General features: G+C 48.2%; 2 protein-coding genes across 4 annotated transcripts in view; one reads left to right on the forward strand and one right to left on the reverse strand.

Moving 5' to 3' along the window:
- Positions 1-15,328, reverse strand: part of GNG3 (G protein subunit gamma 3) — a 99,756-nt gene extending 84,428 nt beyond the window's left edge. Inside the window, exon 1 of one of the 2 annotated variants that reach the window (XM_069645172.1) lies at positions 14,587-15,328. The gene's annotated coding sequence lies outside the window, so the exon portion shown is untranslated. The remainder of the gene's footprint in view (positions 1-14,586) is intronic. The other variant, XM_069645173.1, reaches the window with a different exon arrangement.
- A 1,155-nt stretch (positions 15,329-16,483) lies between these two features.
- The window catches only part of BSCL2 (BSCL2 lipid droplet biogenesis associated, seipin), a 244,555-nt gene continuing 236,726 nt past the window's right edge, over positions 16,484-24,312 (forward strand). Inside the window, exon 1 of one of the 2 annotated variants that reach the window (XM_069645174.1) lies at positions 16,484-16,626. The gene's annotated coding sequence lies outside the window, so the exon portion shown is untranslated. The remainder of the gene's footprint in view (positions 16,627-24,312) is intronic. The other variant, XM_069645176.1, reaches the window with a different exon arrangement.

Raw genomic sequence — 24,312 nt, forward strand, 5'->3', positions numbered from 1 at the left:
TAAGATTCCTGGGCAGTCTCAGGCTCACCAAAACACACTGCACAAGTTTATTTCAAAAGAGTGCATGAATGCGAAGGAGAGAGTATCTGCATAAGTAAGCATGTGAGTGAAAATGCACTGTTAGTGTTCTGGATGCCATGGCATGTTTTCTTACTGTGGCATGGCATTTTACACAGGGGTTACGTGAAAAGACACTATCCAGAGGACATACTTGTTTTTTTTATAAAAGGTATCAAAAATATTTATTTAAATTGATACAGAATCATCAGACACTTCATCCAGTAACTCAGGGAATGATGGGGCTAATAACCAAGCTGGCCCCAGTTTTGAATCAGGAGGGCAACCTTTTCGAGGAAGGGGCGGCTGTTGAGGCCGCAGAAATTTCCAGCAAGGTCCGGCAATACACAACATGCATATGCAGAATGTGCAACTACAGAATACCAACTTCGAGCATTCCAGTGGTAAATACACCTCTCCAGTTTTCACTCTCAGCACATGAACTGAAAATGGTTGAAATGTCCATTTTATAACATGGGTTGTCCTTTGTGCCCACGCAAACTCCTAGTGCCCTTCTTCTCACCCCTGAAATTAAACATTTCTTGCCCAAAATAAGACTTAAGTTCTTCTTTGCTAATAAAGAGATCAACTCAGAAGAGCATTTCGCAGGCTAACATGTACAGTCGTCGTTCATTCCAAATACTTCAGATGTACCTGCTGAAATTTTAACTTTTGAAAAAAACGGTACTTGTGGAACTTGACAAAATTATCAATGATCACCATCACTCTTTCCACCCCAATCTAACCGTGGCTGAGTTTCAGGCGATCAATACTTTGGCAAAGGACCAGTTCATAGTCATTAAGGCTGCTGACAAGGGTGGAGGGATTGTAGCTATGGATGCCAAATCATATGATCAAGGGACCAACAGACTGTTGGATATGCCAGGCCACTATCAGAAGATAGCCGGTGATCCATCTGCGGACATAAAGAAAACAATTCAAACTCTAAGTGAGAAGGCAATGGAGGAAGGCTCTGTCACAAAAAGAATTTGACTTTATCAATCAGTCAGAAGAGCGCACCCCGCTTTTTTACAAGATTCCTAAAATTCCTAAGGACATTTGCCACCCTTCAGAAGGTCCTATTGTATCATGATGTGGGTCAATCCTCAAGCCACTCTCCCAATCCATAGATTTTTTTCATCAAACCCTTGCCAATGACTCGTCCTCACATATTTTGGTAACATTGGACATTGAGGCTTTGTACCCCAACATCCCGCAAGACAAAGAAGTCCAAAGCCTTGAGATTATGTTGAACAGGTGTCCTATATCCCATAAGGTTCCACGAGAATTTTTGATTCCCTGTGCTTCATTGGTTCTCACCAATAGCTTTTTAAGTTCAAAGATACATATATCCTCTTGGGAACAGCAATGGGGTGTTCTTTCGCCCCCCTGATCTGGCCATCATTTATATTGAAGAACAATATGTTCTGAATAATGGCAATCAGTTTTTTCAATCCATTACATTCTATCATCGATATATTGACGATATTCTCCTCATTTGGGAAGGGAACGTGGGGTCTTTGAGATCCTTTATGGGTTGGCTTAATTTGGTGGACCCCAAACTGCGCTTCACAAATGAATATTCTGCCACAAGAATTCCATTCTTGGATTTATCCAATTTTAATGACACAAGCCACCTTCAGGTATAATTGTTTAGAAAAGCAACCGAAAAGCACACCACCATACATTTTGAAAGTCTGCACCCCAAAGTCTTCTCGAGAACCTACCTTATGGGATTTTTTTACTATTACGCTGTTAACTGCACTGACACTTCGAGATTCAATATAAATGCAGACATCTTACAAACTAGATTGCTAGAACAGGGTTACCCGAAAAAACTATTCAAACGTTGCAGGAAGAGAGTGAGATTCACTAACCAAGATAGTCTACTGAGTGGTGGTAGATCTCTCTCTTCGGCTGGGGCCTCCTTCTGAAACAGCCTCCCTGCCCCCTTGAAACTTAAGGAGAACCATCTCCGGTTCCGGAAGCACCTCAAAACCTTTCTCTTTGCTTCTGCTTTTTCTCCTCCTCTCCCCTGCTGATTTCCTGGCTGAAACTGAAACTGCACTGGTTACCTGGTCACCCTCTGATCTCGGGCCCAGGTCCCCTCCCCCGCCAGTCGCACACCTGCACTGGCTTCCTGGCAACCCCCGCACTTGGGGACTGTTTTCTGTATCGCTACAAGCCCACTACCAGCACTTGACACCTGATGACTGCACTTACCCTTCACCCCTGCACGTGCCACCTGCTGTTATTGTTATTTATTCTATTCCATGTACTGCACTGTCCTTCCCCTTCCCCCGCACTTTCCCCCTACGCATGCACTTGCGCGATCTGATGGACACCTGGCCTAGTAGGATCGTTGTCTGTCTTCCCTCTGTTTCCCCTCACTTGCCTCGTCGTGCCTTGAAACACTTGTGCATAGGCACGTTATAAATGCCTTATCATAGCATATCATATCCCAAAAACGAAATTCGACTCAGGCGATCGTCTAGTCTGTGCTTCCGCTTTTTGTCAACATAGTGAAGCCATCAAAGGGTCCATTCTAAAGAAATGGAAAATCCTGAACACATCAGATGTGAAATTGGATAAACCACTATTTGCATTAAAAAAAGCTAACTTTTAAAAGAAAGACTGACCAGAGCCAGTCGTATACCGCCCAAACGAATGATCACGCAGAATGTACACTTGACCCCGGTAGTGGGCCATTATCCATGCATTTCATGCGTGGCATGTAAATATTCCAGAAAGACACTAAGCTTCAATCATGAAGGCAGGTCTTGGAATTTACGCACATTTACCACTTGCAAAAGCAAGAATGTAATTTATGCCATACAATGTCCCTGCAAAAAGCTACACATTGGGAAGACTTCGAAGGAGGTTCACCTCAGGATCAATGAACATCAGTCCAAAATCCTTAACGGAACTTTAAATGCTCTATTGCTTCTACACTACCTGGAAATGGGGCCCTTCTTGGAAGATCTTGCCTGGTTCTGTATAGAAAAAAAATCTACGTTTTCAATAGCATTCAGGAAGCCAATAAACTATCCCATAAAGATTAGTTATGGATATTTAACTTTAAAACTTTTGAGAGAGTGCTCAATTCCACGGAGCAATGGGACTTCAAATCATGAGGGCTTATTTTGCTCCAGGGTTATTTGCCCATGACTTGCCGCAGTCCCATGACACTGGTTGCCACTCCTGAAGTACCTTACCAGCTGGCTCACAAGCAGTACCTTGGCCTGTGCCATTACAACGAGTTGGTGTGCTAGCGTGAATCTCCATCCCGACCCACTCTGTGCACCTCACATTGTGAATTTTTCATCTGACTTAGCCTCCATCATTTATAGGCACCGCCCCTGTGCACCAACATATTCACTGTTTTTCTAGTCATTCTGTTTCTTTGGTGCAGCCACATTATCTGTGGATCCAGCACCACGTAGCGTGAGCACGCAAATACATCACACAATACATTCTTTACCATTTCCAATGCTTGTTTCTATATGCACAGTCGCATTCCCACTTTTCAATTGGAACTCGTTCTGTGCCTTTTAAGACACGCTCCGCATCTATTCTCGCTGCAGAGGCTACCCATGGTGATGGCCCTGCCCACATGCACAAAGTCATTGGGCATTTGATCTTTTGGGCAGCATTTAAGATCAGGGTTGTTCCACTTCTGGTTTGGGACTTCTGTCAGATACCGCTAGTAGCGCGTTGGAGACTGCCACAAATAATCTCAGGTAAATACCCACTTGGCTCCTTCGGCTTGCTTCCCACCTTCTGGGCCCCATTCTGTGCCGTCCTGCTATGTAGATCTTTGAAACCTCTGGCTCTGGCTCTCCTGCATCCAATTTACTAGTTGTATTTACACGTTGGCCCCATTTGGTGCTGTTTAGATCTTAGAAACCTCTGGCTCCCTTGAATCCAATTTATTAACTGTAGTTCCACGTCCACTTTCACGCATCGGCCACGATGGCTATGATGAACAGTGGCCCTCCAATTTCATTAGTGATATTATGCATCGGTCAATCAGCAGCAAGTGTTTTTAACATTGCCACAATTGTTTTTTTTGGAGCATTTAGTTAGATTCTTGACTCCTCCACAGTGCCGCGCATTCTCCAAAGGATCACAGCGGTAGTGAGACCTGGCCACAAATGGGTTGAAGTGAGTTATATTGACTGCATTGGCTTGCCTATTGCTGCTGTCTCTCACTGATTTGGCATTACCACAAGTTCAATATGCGTACACATACGCACACTTCAATTATTCATCTTTCCACTCCCCAGGATCAGGTCTGCCGTTTTGCGCAACATACAGCGCACATTGTGCTGCGATTTTGAGTGCCACTAGCTGCTCTCCATGCCAATTTGGGCTCCATTTACCCAGAGGAAGATACTGCCCAGCATTTCAGGATAGATCCTCCTCCCTGTTCACCCTCCACCACAACTAGGATATGGTGTTGGTGTCCGTCCATTTTGTACCACCATTGACTCACTGAAGGCACAGCGAGTTAGGGCACCTGAGCTATTGTGGGACCACCTGCCTGTCACTGCGGTGCCGCTGCATGTGGTGATTTCACTATGGTAGTTTTTGGCACTCGTGTGTGAATAGACAACCTTGCTACAAATGGCATTTGCAGGTGGTGTTAATTGGTTGATCACATATGAGTCACGTGGATATATATATATTTGTTGTTGTAGAATGTCCTTTAGTCCCCTGATGAAGACGTGGTGAAACAACAGCTACACGTTGAAACCGGTCGGTCCTATTAGAGTCTTGGAACCTGTGATTGTACTCCATTGGACAACAACTTAGACTCACTCCAAGACAGAGAAAAACACACACACATTGTTGACCATTGTCATCTACTGATGTTGAGATGAAATGTTTTGTATTTTATATTTAGTATGTTGTATAAATATGTTGAATTGTGATTGGATTAGGATAGATTGCCTGTTTAATGGGTGTGAATGAGCTGTTACCTACTTTGTGCTTTGTCACAGTTGTGATTTTACCTGCATTGAATTGTTGCTTTTTAGATTCATGATTCTGTGCTTCTATCAATTTAAATACATATTTTTTTATACCTTTATAAAATAATTATGTCCTCTAGGTTCTCTCTTCCAGATATTGTTACTTGGTAATTCCCTGCTCCAGAGAGAGTAGGGATTCCCTGTTTTTCTGCATAATAGTTACTGGCAAAGACAACATGCTGAATAAAACCTTTCGTATCGGAGAGGGTGCATTTGAGCAGCAAGCATGTCAAAGTAAGAAAACGTGTCTTTGAAGCAAAGACATGTTTTCTTACTGTGGCTTGGCATTTTTTACTGGGCATCAAGGGTGAAGGCAGCTGTCATCCGCCGAGCTGGATGGGGGTTACTTCCGCATTGGCGACTTCGTCACGGGAGAGTGCGTTGTTAGTTTCAATGCGTTCTATCCTCACTCACTGTGCAGGTCTAGTTGTTGCACTCTGGGCGGCCGCCTGGTAGTATATATTCTGTTTACTTCCGGAGACCGTTGCGTTGCAACCCCCTTAGATTAGCATTTCGCTCTCCTTTGGTAAGACGCTGTTTTCCTCCTTCGGCTGTCTCTCAGCCGCCTGCCACTTCCCTCGAATACGCTGGTGTATTTCGAGCCCCTTTTCCTCCTTGCTTTGCTGCTCTCTGTTGGCTTCTCTCTCGCTCTGCCGGCACTTCGACCGGTTGTTCTTACCTTTTCTTCGCCTCCTCTTTGTGAGTCCTGCTTCTGCCTTGGAAGTCCCCCTTGCTGGAGCCTTCTCCCGCCTTGCGGTCATTACCGCCATCTCCGGATCTCATTCCATTGCTGAACCACATTATCTCCTCCGAGCGGAACATCATTACGGCCAGAAACAAAAAGGGTTTTTTCTGCCTTCCGGCTTTTTCCCTTTTTCCTGTCTGCCCGAGGGAACGAGGCCACAGGAAGGCTGTTATACCTAGCGGTCACTGTGGCTTCCTCTCGCGGCAGGCTCCCTCCACATAAGAAGGAGAAGGATTATCTCACTCGAAGGAACTTCAACCCGGAAGACTTGGAAATCATTTTTTCAGGTGGGGAGGAAGGAGGGCTAGAACGTCCTAGTCGGGACAGCAGCATGAGTGTTCCTATGTGGTGCTGACCCACATTGGTGGGGTCAGTCTGGACACATTTCTTTGCTGCCGCATGGCATGGTGTTTCTTACAGGGTATCAAGGTGAAGGCAGGATGATGAGCGTTCTTACATGGTACTGGCCCACAATGGTGGACAAATTTCTTTACTGTGGCGTGGCCTTTTTTACTGGACATCAAGGGTGAAGGCAGCATTAAGAGTATTATATACGTGTGCCTACATTCTGGATATATGTTCTTACTGTGGTATGGCATTTATCATGAAACATCAAGGGTAAAGGAAACATGAAGTGTTATTACCTGGCTAGCTTTGCTTATATTGGTGCAGCCAACCTGGACATATTTTCTTACTGTGGCACAGCATTTTTTACTGGTAAGGCCAACAGTAGTATGTTCTTACATGGTCATACTGGCATATATTGCTGCAGCCTCCAAGGACTTGTATGGACACAGTCAGCATGTAAATGGTTTTTATATTGGCATATGTTGTGGGCAAATGCACCATGAAAGTGAGTTGGAAAATGCTCCTGTTGCAATGTTCCAACTGCAGATGTTTACCCAATTTTTTACAGCATGCTGCAAATACACAATTTTAACCGAATATTTAAAAAGAAAATTCTGCTTTGGGCTCCCTTGCCTTCACATGTTCGTATGAAGCACTGACACCCCTCCAATTTAAAAAAATCACCATTTGCCACTGCCCCTCTTACTTCCGTGGGGCAAATCTCCCCTTTCCTGTGAGGTTACTTCTGGCTCTGTCAAGGTTGTGCCTTAAGATTGTGCTCCTCACCCCCATCAAACAAAATCTTCAAGTTGGCATCCATGCATATAGTATTAGTTTAGCCCTTGCCAGACAACTATGTTAGTGTAAAACTACAGATGAAACTGCTGTGTATTCAGAAGCCTAAGCGCAACTGGGCTTCCCGGATGCATCATGTCACTGGCCTATTGGTGGCTGGGACAGACAAGTTAATGTAGGGAGAGGGCATGGCAAAACACAACAAAGGAGTGAGTAATAATAAAAAAAGAATAATGGCACTGAAAAGGTGTCGAGCCGGGGAGCAGTGGCGCTGGGTGCTGTGATGCAGTGTTAATTGACAGCGCCCATGGCTTGTGATTTAAAGGCGCGGCGGATAGCAGGCGATGCTGGGTTGGCGATGCTAGAAGACGCCGCAGGTTTCAGATGCAGAGACGGCTGAGCTTCGTCATCGAGCAGGATTCGCAGTTGCAGACGAGCATCAAGGTCAGAGATGACTCTGGTTGTTCCCGTGCAGGTTGTTTCGACGTTCTCAGTTTTCCAAGTCGACCAGCTTTAAGAGGGTTTCTTCTTTTCATCTCCAGGACTGCCAGGCGTGCCTCTTACTTCTTATCTAGGAGGTCTACCTGTAAGTGATTGTTCTCCATCCCCTCCATCTTGTCTTCCAATTTATCCACACGGCCCTCGAGGTTGTAGACAGATGCCTGGATATCAGTCCGGATTGCTTTAATCTCATGGAAGATGTCTTTCAAATCGTCCCTAGTTGGCGCCGGGGCAGGTGCACTCCCTCCTGCGGCCATCTTGGTATGTGTTAAGGAAGTCCCCCAGTGGTGGACCACCGGACTTCTGCAGGACCGCTGAAGTGATAGGACCCCAGTCAGCGCTGCTCCTCTATACCCAGGCGGCCCCTGGTCCTCCTCCAGTGTGGTGAACAATGACTATCCACCTGGTCTGGGGCCCCGGCCCACCACAGCGAGGCAACACGCACCATTAATTCTGCTCCGGCACGTGTCACACTGGAGTTCCCTGTCCCTTGTAGGCCCGAACGACAGTATCCACCTGTGGCCAAATATCCTGGGTGGGTCTCTTGCTCCAGCTCAACCTTGGCCGATGCTCTGTGAGGTTCTGTACCCTGGGGTACTACTGCGAGGCCCCCCCTTGCACTCCCCTCTAGGCCTGAGGGGGTACGGGTCTCTCTGGCACTCCTCGCACCCTTCAAATCCCCGTTTGACTGCTTGCCTGCGCATAACCATCCCAGGCACCCCTAAGGCGGTCTGCACCCAGCCGTTCTTTGCCTTTCGATGTGGTCACTGCCGGATCCAGGGATGCCAAGCCCCAAAATACTGTGCCACCTCACCTTGACGTTGCAGCAGCACGGCAGGCTCCTGCTCCACAGTCTGGCTTGACTCAGGCGCCCGAGGACTCAGTTGTGTTGGGGGCGGCCTCTTACTTTACAGCAGGGCAGTGATGGCCCCTTGCTGGGGCAGGAAGTTCTGCGCCTCTTTTATGCCCTAGTTCTCCACAGTGCCTGTTTTATTGGCTACTAGAGGAGTCCCCTCATATTCCCCCCACCCCTCCTCTGTTCGTTTTCATAATATATATATATATATATATATATATATATATATATATATATATATATATATATATATATATATATATATATATATATATATATGTGGCATTAATTTTCACCACACTGGGCCCGGGTCCTTTCCATTTGAGTCCACCCATCCACTTCAGGTGTTCGGGCATCTCCCTGAATGTTCTGGCGGGACCGCAGAGTCTCTTTACGATGTGACACCAGGAGGGGAGGGCAGCCGCAACGCCTTCTACACCCCGCGTGGAGCTGTGGGGGAGCCTCCGCTCCATGCACGGGTGAATGTCCCCAGGTGCCACCTCCTCCTCACCTGGTGTCAGCCGGCATCAGGTGCAGCTTCCCCAACGTCACCTCTTCTCTCTGCCTCACTGAGGCCGGGTTGCTGGGCCCAGGCAGCGTTGCTGCAGCTCCACCTCCATTTTCTCCCAGGATCCCGTGCCTTCCTCACGCTGGAGATCCTGGCTAGTCCAGCTGGGCTCTGCAGGGGGCCAGCCCTTCACAGGCTTGGGGCTCCGACACTGCGCAGCTCTCCTCGATCTCTTCACAAGCCTGGTAGACAGCGGCCTCCCACTCGATGCCCCAGGCAGCTCGGCCTCCCGCCGGTCACCAAAGGTGGCCTCCACGTCGTCCTAATTCTTACGGCTCGCCTGGGACAGGGAATGCTGATCATCCCCCCTCCTCGACTGCGGGGGGTGCTCACAAACGTTGGGTCGCGGCTAACACTGCCCTGGAGGGTTGACAGCAAGCCCCGGTGCGAAAGTAGCTGGCAGGAGAAGCAACCTCACGCAGCCATCACGGTCCACGCCTGTGATGCTGGAAATGCATTGGAGCGACAGGGCCTCCCTGTCCTTGTCCTGTAGTCCTTTTTCATGTGTGTTCTGTATTGTTTTCTGCCCAGGAGTCCATGTGGGACTCCTGGACGTGCAGCTCTCCTTGTTTTTGGCAGTGAACAGACCCATGGGATACCCTTATGGCACCCATGTGTGGGGGTACAACCCTGTGCCACTAGTGTATGTATTGGACACCTGTGTGTGGCCCACAGAGCAGGGTATGGACTGGTGGCAGCTCCATGCTGAATTTGACAGGTGCTCTGAGTATCCTCCATTTTGGGGTACCCAGGCCCTGCCATTGGAATCAATTCATTCCTGATAGGAAACAAGATGTCCCCTGTGGCCTCTTGCTTTCTATTGCCTGTTACCTTGTTTTCCCAAAGTCCTGGGAAGCCCTGACTTTGTCCCTTCCCCCGAATGGCTGTTGGGTGGAAGTTCCATATATGGTGTTGTTGTGATGTCCTGGCCAGACTGGCTGGAGCCTTCCCAGTGAATTTATGTTGTGGGTACACCATATGGGTGGGTTCTGGGTGAATGGAGTGTGTGACCAATATGCACTTCTTGTTGTGGATGTCCGGTTTCTGGTGTTTGACACAATGACTGAGACAGCCCTGCCCGAAACATGTATGAATGCAGTGTGTAGTGTTGAATGGCTGGGTACTTGCCCAATACACATTCCTTATTGTGAGTGTCTGAGCGGGAGGAGAATGGCCTGAATGCACTGTATGCCTTATTGGCTGACTGACTCCTGAATGCCCTTCTGAGTGATTGGTTGCCTGAGTGTGACCCAGCAGAATGAGTGGGAGATCAACTAGCATATGTGGGGGCTGCTCACTGCTAGAAAACGTTCAGAAGCTGAAGTTGAAACTGACGCTTAATCTCGAAGACAAGCCTGAAGAAGAAGGTTGACTGCTGTCTCCCTTTGCCGAAATCCGAAAGCTGAAGAGACTGCCAAGAGAGGACCTGGTTAGGCACCCTCTTCCTGTGCTCCGAGGGACCATCGAGCAGTGCTAACCTTCGCTGAAGCTCCCTGGAATTCAGACCCTCGAAAGGCTGCCGACTGGAGACTGGGACCACCGAGGAGAACGAAGACCAGCACCGGACATTGCGTTCACCGTCGTCGACCAGGGTTCGCAAGTTTGCTGTAATGCTGGAGGCCCGTCGAAGCCATGTTGCCCGAAAGAGGGGACCGCTGGATGCCATGCCACCAACGACAGGAGCCGAACACTCCTTTGCCTAAGACTTTTGATTCACACACGCGCTTGTCCGCACCACCGCCTGCCTTATCCCGCCAGAGAAGGCCAGGCCGTCAATGCGCCGAGGAGCATCCGCCGGTGGGTTTCCCGCCACCCAAAGACCGTAGAGACACCAAACGACTCGACACCCTTGCTGGGCCACAGTTCTTCACAATCTCTTTGCAGTCTTGAACTATCGACATCGAGGTGCCCCACACACCTCTTCCTTGCAGGACGTCTTTGCTCCGTCATCGACGAGCACTGCTGGGACTGAAGCTGCCGCCTTGACGCCGAGTTCACTTTCTTCGAGGGATCTTGACGATCCATGGCTCCTGCTTTAAAGGGAGCCACTCAAGAAGGATCCGTCGACGACTCATCGTCGAACTCTGCTATTCCAGGTACATTGGGGTGGTAGAAACCTTATAGAAGGAAATAAGACTTATAGAACAATATATGGACTGGGCTTGTGATATATCTTTACTTTACAGGTTGCCAAGCTGGGGGGATCTCCACACAGAACTGTGTCTAGATGGTAGGGGCCAGTAGTCTGCCAATTATTCTAACCAACTGCTTTCCTCCTTTGTCTATTGTTGGTTACCTTTATTAAGTGATGTGTGTGACATTTAACCAGAGTACAGATAATGCACTTTAATGAAATCTAATAATAATTGTGGTACCACTTAAATCTGTATATATTTGCCATTGTAGACTTACTGAGCACAAAGTGAGTTATTGCGATTATGTTCATAACTTGAACTTAATTATATAAAGACTGTGTTTTAACGAATACAGTGTGTGGACATTCCTTTGTGGGGGCTTGGGGACTATGCTGTACTTAAGAACCAGCCTGCATCACCTCCTGAGAAGCTAGGCCTTGATTGCTCGTCCATTGCTACCATAATAGAGAATTTTGGCTGGGGTCCTCTGTGCCTCTCCTCTACCATATAGAGAGCAGAAGTACAGACCCCCCTCCAGTCTTTATAGCGCCCCCTGGCGGTCCACCCTTTACATTTTAACTTGCCACCAGGCTAACTAGGTTATATAGTTATTATGTTTGGAACAGAGGTGCAAATGATTAAAGGAATACCATTGCTTGTTTGAACTTTGTATGTCCACAGCTGTCAGGAATGCACATGTGTCCTTTGAACCTGTTCTGCTGCCATTGCATTGCTACAGATGTCAAGAGAGTTTCACAGAAGAGGCACACGAGTGCACTGTTTTTGACATGAAGCATTGTGAAAGGTGGGGCCGATTACCAGATCTCCCTTTGAGAAACAGAATTACCCACATAATTGTATTACTAAAAATTATAAAATGCTCAGGGTATCCACCCTCATCAGATGGCATTCTGTCTCATGAACATCCCAGGCGGATCTGTTGCTATTTAGCTTGCTGATTCCACGGTCACTTGAGATACAGTTGTTGCCTAAACAAAAAATGAACTAAATTATACACTACAATATTTGGTGGGAGTGGGGGGGTTGTGGGGATAGGCCATGACTGGGTATGGAGTCTACCTGTTACTTAATTCGAGGCTGGCCAGAGTGGGGTACATTTGGCATGGGGAAGCTTGCCTACTTCTGAGGCTTGTCTCTGCCACACACTAATGCCCTCCCCCCCCGCAACCCCTCCAACAACCAGAACATGGGCTGCTGTCTGTTGCTGCAACCTGTGAACTCTAAGGGGCTGGAGGATGCTTCACTGCAGCTTAAGACCGCTAGCAACACTGTTTGGGTTAGTCATCCAAGTGTTACACATTTAGTGACTCTCTGAAGGATAAAAAACTTTGCCAAGTTATTCAGAACACAAAATCCTGACCTGCAGTTTGCACATAGATCTTTGCAGCAAGTGCAACCACCAGCTGAGGTATCTAACAAATGATATCGAAATGATGTATATTGTGGGTTTACTTCTTTAAGGAAAGTCCTAAAATAAGGGTTGATACCTGACGAAGATAACAAGGGGGTGAAAGTGGGGTAAAAACAAAAAGGTGATGATGGAAAGTTTTGAATTCATCAGAAGCACCGATATTGCTATGGGAAGCCTTACATAACACTCATTTTTTTTAGCCTGCCCGAGCCATTACAGATAGAGACCAGCCATATCTAAATACATATTTATCCTGGAACCAAGAGTAGGAATTACAAGGCTGTGCCCCCCCCCCTCTCTGCATAGGAATAGAAGCTAAATGGACATGCGTAGACCTTATGGCATAGCAGTTTGTTCTAGGCTCATACCAGTGGGGGCAAGACCATAACTGATAAGAGCTTGACTTCCGTAATGTGGGAGATGGGGTAAACAATGATGGCAGCATGGTTGCCATATGCATTGCCAGTACTTATAATTAATTCAAATCTTTTCATCCATCCGTTTTCAATTGTGGGCAAGGTTGAGTCTCAGTACCAAACATTTGTCCCACCCAGTGTGCTGGCTACAAATATTTGACCTCCAAAGTTACTTCCTGTGATGTCAATTCCCATGACAACCCCTGGATGAACGGTCGGTTCATAAAGCTCTCTTGCACCGACTCTGTCCTCTCTTAGTATACATTTAAAAAGTTGCCCCTCCTCCCCCCAAATACAAAGATCCACATTCTTTAGTGAGAGTGTGTAAGTATGTTTAGCATTGGCTGCCCTTTGATGGCATCCAAGAGATTTACAAAAGTTATATAACCAAAGGCAGCTTGGTGGATGTTGTACTCCCATTCCTGCAAGCTGCTTATTTGCCCCATTCTACTAGAATACCTCAACCCTTGGTACTTAACCCTCAACCCCCGACCTAGAAGACCCCTGGGTAAGAAGCCTTCTCCTGAGTACATTTCCTTACTATAAGACACTCCCTTACACAGGGTACTTCCCATTGAGATTCCCTGCCGTTGTTCATCTAACAGTTGCGCATATTTAAGAAGCTGCTTTTCCAGTTTACTTGCAGAAATTGCCATTTGATGAGTTGCATATGTGTTGTTTTGCGGACAATGTTCCCATCATGATAGCCAGACAGCAATCATGAGGGGTGACCTCCCCTACCTCTTCCTTCCCATTCCCACACGTCCTAAAATACCTGCCACAACCATCTTCCATTATAGTGCTTTGCAGTCACTTCAGGGACCGGTTATGAGTGATACAAGCAACCTAGCGTAATATGTACACCTTGACTTATGCCTCCTTTGACTTTGTTAACTTGTTCCATTTCTCTCGAACCCCGTTTCCCTACAACACTTTTGAACAACCTCTGGTCAGTATTAAGTATGTTAGTAAGATGTTTTACAAACATACATACATACACGAAGGATGAGAAAACAGACGACAGAAGTATGAGGGTTGCAAAACGATTGGTTTAGGAAGAGTTTGGTAAAAATGGGGTCGCCTGTAGGATGAGCAAAGATCTGGGAATGAGAAGTATGCTGACAGCGAATGGGGAGGAATAGGGGTCATGGCAATGGACAGGCTAGAGAAGATGGTGATGTGAAAGGATAACTGGATGGCAAAGCTATGGAGAAGACTGGAGGACAGCTAAGGATGAAAGAGGCGTAATGTATGGGTAGGGAATGACTAGCGTATATTCTGAAATGGGGATAGGTGGTAAAGGGCAGGATGGGGAAGGATGGCGGAGGACAGATGTTCTGACGTAGCTAAGAATGGTGTAGAAAGGGTTGGGATGAGCAAAGATGGAGGACTGGGAAAGATGTGGCTGAAGGGGATAGCGGGTTGGGAAGGTTGAGAAATGAGGAGGAATAATGAATGTGCAGGGGCGTGAGGGAAAAGGTAAAACGGGGTGGCAGGAAAAGTTTGGAGATCGGAAGTAAAATGGATGGAGAGGGGAGAGATTGGGAGGGTAGCTCATGGGGAAAGAGGACTAGGGAAACATTGGGGGTGAGGATGAATAACAGATGAGGAAGGGTGGCGGGTGGGGTGGTAGTAATGGGAAGATACGATGAAGGGAGGATAGTGAGCATTGGTGCTGCCAGTGGTCTCCCGGCACCCACCTGTCACGGTTCCGTGCTGGCAATGGCGACAGCCCCTCGGGGAAGCGGAGCCCCGTCTCCTCGCTGTATCAGGATCCCTCCGTGTCAAGCCTGTACCCTTCAAGTGACAGTCACGAGAGCCGGAGCTGTCTGTGGCCACTGGCTCCTTCCCACACTTCGCGCGAGGCAGACGATGCTCTGTTATTGGGCGTCGCCAGGATAGGATCGTCTTCTGGGCGAGCGTGAGCGTCCTCTAGTAGACAAAGCGGTTCTGCTGGGCGCCTTTATGGGGAGCCAGACACCGACTCTGGGAGAAGACGCTCCTCGAATCGTGCGGTTCCACGGAAACTATGTTGAATCCTTCGGAATGGTGTAGGTACTGTCCCGCCGCGATGATCCTCCTAAATTGCGGTCTTGGTTATTATTTGGATGGGGACTCGTATCACAATAGGTTCCAATATTGGGCGTTCATAGGAGAAGTATGCTACCGTCTAACCACTGGGGATGCTTCCCTATGCGAACGCCTTCTCGCTGCCTACGGAGAGCACCTCCACACCGTGGCTATTAATGTTCTATCCCGGTGTCTGGGGTTAGCACTTCCCGGTCCCCGCACAACGCCCTTGTCTGCGATTAGTTGGCGCTCCTCGTTTCTTATTGCCCAGACAATGGTGCCTTGGTGGTGCGTGTCCGCAAGCCCCCTCCAACATCACTGGTCCAGCACCCGTGGGATGCAGGAGAGAGGACCACTTAGCCGGCCGACTGTACCATCTAGGAGAGCGGGGGTAACTCGCCCCCAGCGCACGGAGAACGTAAACCACCCCCACTATCCATACAAACCAACTATCGCGCCATTGTACGACTGCCTAGACGCCACCGTGTTTTATAGGGCACAGTGCTGGGAAAGAAAAGGGAAGGGTGCGTCTATTTCTCTGCAGTAACCCCCTCGCCCCCCGAGCCGTGCATGGTACAATCCAGCCTTAGCCGCAGTGAAGAGATGTACAAGGAGCAGGGATGGAGACGCCCAACCCCTCTTCCACCCTGAATACTCTCTCTCACTCCGCCTTCACCCCCACGCCTCCTGTTGCAAGCTTCGTCTTTGCCCCCTCGACAGTTTATAACGTATCATTCCTCCCTTTTCGATCTCCATCCCATGGCCATTCCCTCGCTCTCATACCCCTCCTTTACCGCCATTCTTCTTCTCTTTACATCCCCGCCTGGCTTCCACGTCTACCTTCATACTGAGTGGTATCTTACAGCAATATCCCACCCATCACCCAAAAGCACACCGCTTTCTCTTCATGCTTTCCCTAGCTTCCCACCAACGTCCCAACCTTATGCCTCCTGCGTCCCTCACTGCTCTACCGTCGAAGCATCTTCCTCGTATTCCCTTTCCTACTAGAAAGGCGAAAGAAGACACCCATCCACACCCTTCACCCCTCAACCTTCGCCCGTTGACGGTGTGCTCCCGTTTATTTTCTCTCACAATGCGCCAGCTTAATCTTTAAATTGTCCCGACTCCCCACATATACCTTAAACCGCCCTCCTCCCTTTCCCTATCCCAAGTCATCATACGTCGCTCCCCATTCCATTATCCGACACTCCAAAAACATCACGGAATTCACACAATTATAATTTGTGTGTGCACGCAATTACTTTGCTCCTTTAGGTCTGATTGACAAGAAAATAAAGTACAGCATATTGTACACCGCCGCCCTCTTATTGCAACGTTCTCTCAAGCAATAGTATCACGCCCACATCCTCCCCCGCATATCCTTAACTCTCACCCAGTTCCTAGTCTACCCTGTTATCCTTGAGCCAAATTAGGCTTTAGGAAGTCACGTGGTCCCTATTAAAATATTTCATGGTAACTCAACTTCCGGGTTGTCCTCGTTCTTACTCCGCTCTAATTGGTGGAACATTTTCCTATTGTGCAGGGCCGACAAACTCAGCCAATCAGTTAACGGAAGGAAAGCACGTGATGCAGGATGCTGCCTACAGAGAGGTTTAGCGCATTTAGACTGCTTGGCATGCTGTGAGTGTGTCGCCGGGAGAAAGACGCGGGTGAGTGTTTGAGGGTGCGTGGATGAATGTAGAAGCGAGAGTCTTTGGTGGAGTCGCAGGGTAACCCGAAGCACCCCGGCCTCACTCTCCGCGTATAACCTTGTAGAAGGCAGACCCGAGTGTGCGTGTTTTCTTTGCATTCTGTGATTTGTAGACCTTTCGGTTGGTATAACGAGGACGGTCATACTGCAAGTACCAGAATACAACTGGAATAGCGAGAACGGTCATACTACAAGTACGAGAATACAACTGAAAAATACACGCTTCGCTGACTTACACGGCCCCAAGGCATGGTGTTTTTGTTTACTTTTTACTAAGTGAATGGTAAGGTTAAATTAACCTAAGGTCTCACTACCATCAACTAGTGGAAACTCGATCAAATCGGGGAGTAAACGTGCGTGTTACTTTCAAACGAGCCATTCCCTTTTACTTTTTAGTGCCTGTTGGAGAAAAAGCAGTTATGATATGTACATAAGTGTTTCTAGGCGTGCCAAAACACTGGAGGGAAGACGGATGGAGGACAAGACAGACGATCTTACTAGGCCTTGTGTCACTCAGATCGTTCAAGTGTGACAACACCAAATGCAGGGGGAAGCGAGGGGGAAGTGTCAGGGACAAGTGTCAGGGAGATGGAGGAAGTGCACTCAGGGCAGCAATGCTCTAAGTAAGTGCAGCTTGGCTCTGGGTAAGTGCAATGAGTCAGCGGACTATAGAGGTTACAGTTGCACCCCCTAACTGCGATAAGCCCAGAGGCAGTGCAAGGGAGACTGATCATTGAGGAGCCTGGTACCCATTGAGACTATGAGGGTAGCCAAGCAACCAGTCAGCACTGCAGACAGTTGGTCTGCAGAATCGGGAAAGAGAAAGCAGAGGAGAAAGGACATTCTTGAGCTGCTTCTAGAACTTCAGCTGTCCGGCTCAAGTGTGAGAAGGGCTGGGAGGCCATTCCAGAGGGAGGCACCTGCAGAGGAGAGAGATCTACCACCCACTCTCTGCTGTGGAGAACCTTCTGACCCTCAGAGAGTTGGAGGTAGCTGAGTTAAGGGCTAGAGAAGGAAGGAAGGTATTTTGAAAGATAGAATTGTATGTAGTGCAGGCCCGGGCCCAGAAAGCCTTGAGGACAATGCAGAAGGTCTTGATCCTTGCAGCCACCCGAAGCCAGTGGAGAGATTTCAGGGCTGGATACAGTCCCTCGGCTTGAGGGCAAGGATAAATCTTGCAGTCTTCTTCTGGATTAGTTGCAGAGGGGGGCGGAGAGTAGAGGAAGGAAGATTGAGAAAGAGGCTGTTGCAGTAGTCCAGTCTAGAGAGAACTAGGGCTCGAGAGACGGTGAGCTTCTGGGCGAAAAGTGAGAAAAAAAGAATACCTCTGAGGAGGTGCAGCTGGTAGTGAGTCTGCTTGGCAAGGTCTGTGATTTGCAGCGAGAAGGACGGTGGAGTAGAAAATGATGGCACCAAGTTTTTTGTCCCACAGGAAGGCAAAGAAGAGGACCCAAGGAGGGCGGCCAGAGTCAAAGACGGAAAGCGGGAGCAAGGGTCCCAATGAGAAGGATGTCTGTCTTACTGGCATTAAGGCAGAGGTCGTTGGAGGCGCACCAATCCTGCATTGCGGATAGTCCGTAATGAGCTAGAGAGGCAGCTGAGGGGAGCCTGAAGGAGAGCGGAGTGTCATCCGCATAAAACTGAAAGTTAGAGAAGAAGGTAGAGATCAGGTGGGACACGGTTGCCAAGTAGACATTGAAGAGCCAGGGTGAGAGGTTAGAGCTTTGGGGAACACCCCAACTGTAGAGAGAGGTGGTGGAAAGGACCCAAGTTGGACCTGCAAGGGTTGGTCCAGGATTAAGGTCAACCACTCGAGGGCCTGATCTGTGATGCCCAGGTTCTCTTAGTCTCTTGATCAGGATAGAGTGGTTGACTGTGTTAAAAGCAGAGGAAAGGCGAAGGAGGATGAGGACAGAAGGATGGCTGGAGTCAAGATTAGCAAGCAGATCTTCACAGGTGTTCAGGAGGGCAGTTTTCATGCCTCAGGCTGCTCTGAAGCCATATTGATGGTCATCTAGACAACCAACAAATTCAGTGCGGAGAGTAAGCTGGAAGAAGGCTAGATTTTCAAGGAGTATGCCCTGGAAAGGAGTGATAGAGGTTGGGTGATAGTTTGCTGGACAGGTAGGATCAGCAGAAGGTTTTTTGAGGAGGGTTTGGAGGAACAACTGGAAAAAGGCATTCACTTTGTAAGGGCACATTTTTAAAATGTTGCTACCTAAACCGCCACTTGGTATCCTCGCGCATACTTGACAGTGTATCCTACGCGTTTAAAAGAAACATTATTTGGAGCTTTGCAAATATGACAAGAGCCAGACGATGGACCTTACCACCATGTCCGTCTTTCTTGTCCCAGTATTTACCTTTGAAGGCTTCTCTGTGGGTGTCGGGCATCGTGAATATGTGAATGGGGTGCCGGATGAATGATGCATGCGTGCTGAGTGGGGTAGTTCAGAAAGGTACTGCTGGTGAAGTGATGCATCCGTGGGTCCACTCTTATGTAGCTACGTATGTGGCCCGGACCGGTATCCGGTCATTGCATCTAAAACAAAGCATTGAATGCAAAAGCCTAAAAAAAAGCATTATTTTTGTAGGTAAAGGTTTTTTTTTTTTTAAATTAAAATGGGTTTTAAGGGGTAAAAAAACAGGGGTTGGGGGGGAGGCCCATTAAAAAAAGAAATGCAAAAAAAATGAATTTTTTCACTGCATTTTTCTTCGAGGCTTTTGCATTCGATGCTATCACTAGGAACCGCCCGGACCTGTAATTGGCTACCCAAAGCAACTAAAGAAAGCAATGATGCCACCTACCACATGTGTCCTGCCTGGTGCATAGAGTTAACTGCAGATCCCTGGCACAGGAGTGTGACCCACTGCCCCTCCCCCCACTTCTGAGAAAGCATTGATTTCTGATTAAAGCCCACTGTGAGGATGGTGGGTGCCTCATTGGTGTGGTGGTGTGGACCTCTGAGTTCTGTGCCGCTCTGAACCCCAGGTGCCGATGGTGTGGAGTGACAACCTGAAGGTGCTGGAAGACTGGAGCAGTGGCAAAGAGCTGGGCCCGTTGCCACATATGTAACACTGAAGGTGGCAAACTTCCCCGTTACCCTGCTCGGCGCATAACCGGTGCTATTGTTGGTTTATTTATTTGTATGGCGCACCCGACCCAAGGGTATCTGGGCGCCTTTGCATGGTGAAATTACAGGAATACTTTCAGCTTAGTTACAGCAGTTACATTGAATGGTGTGATGACAATACAATCAGTGGAAACAGAGCAAAGTGCAATAAAGAACATGCATACAAGAATATATATACATATTTGCAGTGTGAGGTAGAACTTCGTCGGCCTAGGAGGCAGGTTTGAGTCAGAAATGGTAGGTTCTGATATGTGCATAACTAGCGCTGACCATGGGTGTCATTGGTGATGAGCCAATTTATAATGTCGCTCCTGAACAAATGGAAGGGTTGGTCTGCTCTCAATGAGGGGTGGTAGCGTATTCCTGGCCTGTGCTGCCATAACGTGGAAGCTGGTTCCTCCTGCCTTTTTTAGCTTGAATCTGGGCACAGCTAGGTGTGCTGAGTTGATGGTTCTAGTAGGGCGGGTAGAGGATTGTTTAGGGATTCTTTCGGAGAGGTAAGCAGGGGCTACATGGTTGAGGCATATGTGCAATAGGGATAAGGGTTTGCGCATGGTTTTGTCCTTGGTATTAAGCCATTTGATCTGTCTCCTCAGATGAGCAATGTGTTCTCTCCTGGGTATACCAAGGGCGGCTCTTGGGGCGTTATTTTGCAGTTTGTATTTCCTAGAGTTACCATCAATGTTGAAGGTGGTATAGTTCTGGCCTAGTTTAAGGTTAGGTATGGAACCAAGTATAAGCAGCTCGGTCTTGTCATCATTCAGGCAAAGGCCGGTGAGGCCATCCATGCCTGTATGATGAGGTAGGTTTTATTCACCAAAGCCAGGTCCTAATCATACTCGCCCAATAGGGGTATGAGGATCTGGTTGTCATCTGCATAGTTAGTGTAGGTGACACCCAGATGGTCTAGGTCATCGAACAATGGCTTTGTGAATATGTTATACAATGTGGGGGAAACACAGGAGCCTTGGCAGTGAGGGGCACTCTGTTGGCGCCATACCCCTATCTTCTGGAGGCAGGCAGGACCCCCAGGCTTAAGTCCCAAAATGAGGGGTGTGTGGTCCCTTTTGGCCCTGCAGATGTCCCTCATGTTGCCTGTGGCATCCCACATAATTTCTTTTCCCTCCGTTTCCCTGGCTGAATGATGAACGTGGGGATTTGTGAAAGCCTAGGTTTTCCTCACTATCCGTTAAGCACTATTCTCAGTGTTTTGGTGAGAAAGTGAAGGGGCCCTCATTTGGGGGTTTGGCTGCATGATGGGCGTGGTCTAAGACTTGATGGCCTAAAGACAAACATGTAAACATTCACTGGCCTACATAGCTAAGTGCATTTTGCAACACAGTGCAGCTCTTAAAATAATATCTGAATGGGTTACATGTCTTTATACTGACACTTTTTTTTATAAAGAATGAACATATATTAAATATTTTATAACAAAACATTTTGAAGGTGCTGGGTCTCGAACCCGGCCCACTTAAAGCACTGACTAGTCCTTGTTCCTTGTCAATCAAGAGGTTTATGTGCTAACCTATCCTCCCCCTTCAGTTGTAGACTTTCTGGTCCTTGTTTGATTAGAAGGGTTTGTGGTCTTCACTGACATTCCAGGTGGTGTTCGTGTTCATATATTTTGGTTCCTGAGTGAATTTCTGTATAAGGAGGACACTTGAAACTGAACACACATACAGGCCAAGCCGAAGCACTTAAACAACTTACCCTCAGCATCCCAGCGGGGACCACACCCTAAGTTCCAGCAGACAAATTCACTTGGCTAATAAGGAAAGAGGACACCACATCGCCTGCTCTGACACCCAATTGAGGAGAATAGACACCCCAACCTCACTGCACATAGTTCATTAGAATACTACACCATACATAGTTCATTAGAATACAACAGTGCAACAGTGAGTGTGGCATGCTAAAACCTCAATAACCCCCCCCCCCCTGCCCACCATGTTTGACTCTCAAATCTAGCTGTGTTTTAGGATTAGACTGATATCATTTGATTGTTTCTCAGATCCAGCTGGGTACGGTACTGTGCTCGATTAGTCTGCTGGGCGTGGCCCTCTCGCTTCACTTTACAGGACTCGTAAATCGAGATGTTGTCACACCACGCAGGACTCCTGAAATCTAGGCATTCAGCCATACTTTGAAGATTAGCTGCAAAACGTATATCCCACTAACAAAAAAGCTCAAATTTTCTGCATTCTTAAATCATTAAAAAAACTCATACAACCACCTCTCGCACTGCAAGCCGCATCCACTTCACCGCACTGCAACAATACATAAGCCGCACCAACAGCACACAAAGGTTGACATCACTCTGATACTTGCACCAAAGCTCAGCTCACGGTGTATACCGAGATGAAGCTGCTAACAGAACACCACTCCTCTCACTACCTACTCCCTCTTCACCCTACTAACCCCCCCTGCCTTCTCGCTTGCAGATCTGCCAGAGCACTTGGGGACTAACTTCGTTGGTGACGGTGCGCAGTACAAATACCTTTTAACATAAGTATTCACTCACTGTGATCTAGTGCACATTTCCCCTGGCATACCCACTGCCCTTTATCTCCTCCCGAAAGATGGAGTGGGAAAGTCTGGTCTTGTTGAAACTGTGTGTTTGCTGGTGTCCCTTGGCAGCAGTGATTTCGAATGCCTAGAGTACCTCATTTGTGGAACCAATGCAGTGCACCTTGTGTTGCGTGTGCACTGTTGTGCTAGTTGACAGGCCCGCTAGCCATTGGTGTCTCTGAACATTACACAATTTTAATACTTGCTGGACTATTTACAGTTCTAGCCTCCCCCTCTTCCCCCCCACAGGTTCAGTATACTGTTCTTTCGTGCCAGAGGTACTTGAGCCTTGCGCTTTCAATTATGTCCTCCTTTATTAGCCCACCCTTAGTGTGGCTCCCAGGGACATAGCCCGGTGTGGGAACAGGAGCATTGATGTGCAGTAGTAGAGGACCCTATTCTGGTTCCTGTCTTGGGCCTGTCTTGGTCCTTGTGGTTTAGCTCATTTTTTTTTTTTTTGCCGTCGTTGCTCTAACTGGCCCTCTTGCCATCTTGTCCACTCTGACCCTGCTTCCCCTTTTGCTGCCCTGGTTGGTTATAGCGGATGTCCCGTTTTGTTTTTGTGTCAGAGCCCAGTCACCTAGTCTGGACCCCTTACTATTGCCTTTTCAACTTTGTGCTGGCAGCTGTCACTTTAGGCTGTGTCCTCCTGTTTCATGCCCGCGCCGCTGGCGCACGCATTGGCAACCATCATGGACTACTTGGTACTCACTTATCCTCCTAATACTCCTTGAACAACTCCTTTTCACGCCTTGGTCTTTTATTTCCATTTGCTCAACTTTGGTTCTTTCTTATTTTATTCAATTAACTACATTTACCATAATGCACCTGGCTGCAGTCCTCAATTCCTGGCTATTCTCATTCATCGTTATTGGGACCACAATCCCCAGAAGCCCTAGCGGCCAGTGCTGCTTCCACCTGCTCAGGACCATAGAGGGAGGAGGCAGATTGTCTTCAGGTGTGCTGCTACAGGTGCTGTCAATTAGCCTGCATAAGAACAGGGCAGGGCTGTATATAAGCAGCTTCCTGCAGGAGCACAGTGTCTTGCATCTTGAGTTCTCCCTGCTCGCCTTGACCCTTTACTTTGTATGCTGTTCCTGTTGCTGCATTATCCTATTTTGTTCCAGTGCCCTTCCGGGCTCCCTGCCTTGCAGCCGATCACGCTCTGCTGCCTTCTACCTACAGCCCTTCTTCTCTGGGCTTCCTGCCTTGCAGCCTATTACAGTCCTCTGCAGCCCTCTATAGTCAGCGGCCCTGCTCCTCTGGGCTCACTCCTTGCTGCCCTGCTCCTCTGGGCTCCTTGCCCTGCAGCCTGCCTCACTCCGGCTGCCTACAGTCCTTGTCCTCTGGGCTCCCTTCCCTGCAGCCTACCTCACTCCGGCTGCCTACAGTCCTAGTCCTCTGCAGCCCGCCTTGCAGCCTGCCTCACTCCGGCTGCCTACAATCCTTGTCCTCTGGGCTCCCTGCCCTGCAGCCTGCCTCACCCCGGCTGCCTACCATCCTTGTCCTCTGGGCTCCCTACTGTGCAGCTTGCAACCTTCTGCTGTCTCCAAGCCCTTGTTCCCTGGGCTCCCTACCTTGCAGCCTGCACCTCTTCGCTGCCTACAGCCCTGCTCCTCTGGGCTCCCTACCTAGCGGCCCTATTCTTTTGGGCTCTCTGTCTGTCACCTACTACTAATCTCTCTCTGTCCTGTTCTTCTGGACTCCCTGCCTTTCAGCCTACTACAGTCCTCCGCAGTCCAATACAGTTTGCCTGCACCTAGAGCCACTCTTGACTGCAGACCTGCTTCCTACTTTGCAGCCTTCTGTTTTCCTGACTGCTGCTCCTTGTTCTCTTCCTTGAGTCCTCTGTACTCCACCTTAGGTTATCTATTTCAGTCTAACTGCCTTTCCTTCATTTCCTTCTGTTAGATTGCTCATTGACTTCCTTTTCGCTGGAT

This window comes from Ambystoma mexicanum, chromosome 2p (assembly GCF_040938575.1).
Source record: "Ambystoma mexicanum isolate Mex_15411 chromosome 2p, UKY_AmexF1_1, whole genome shotgun sequence".
Lineage (NCBI taxonomy): Eukaryota > Metazoa > Chordata > Amphibia > Caudata > Ambystomatidae > Ambystoma > Ambystoma mexicanum.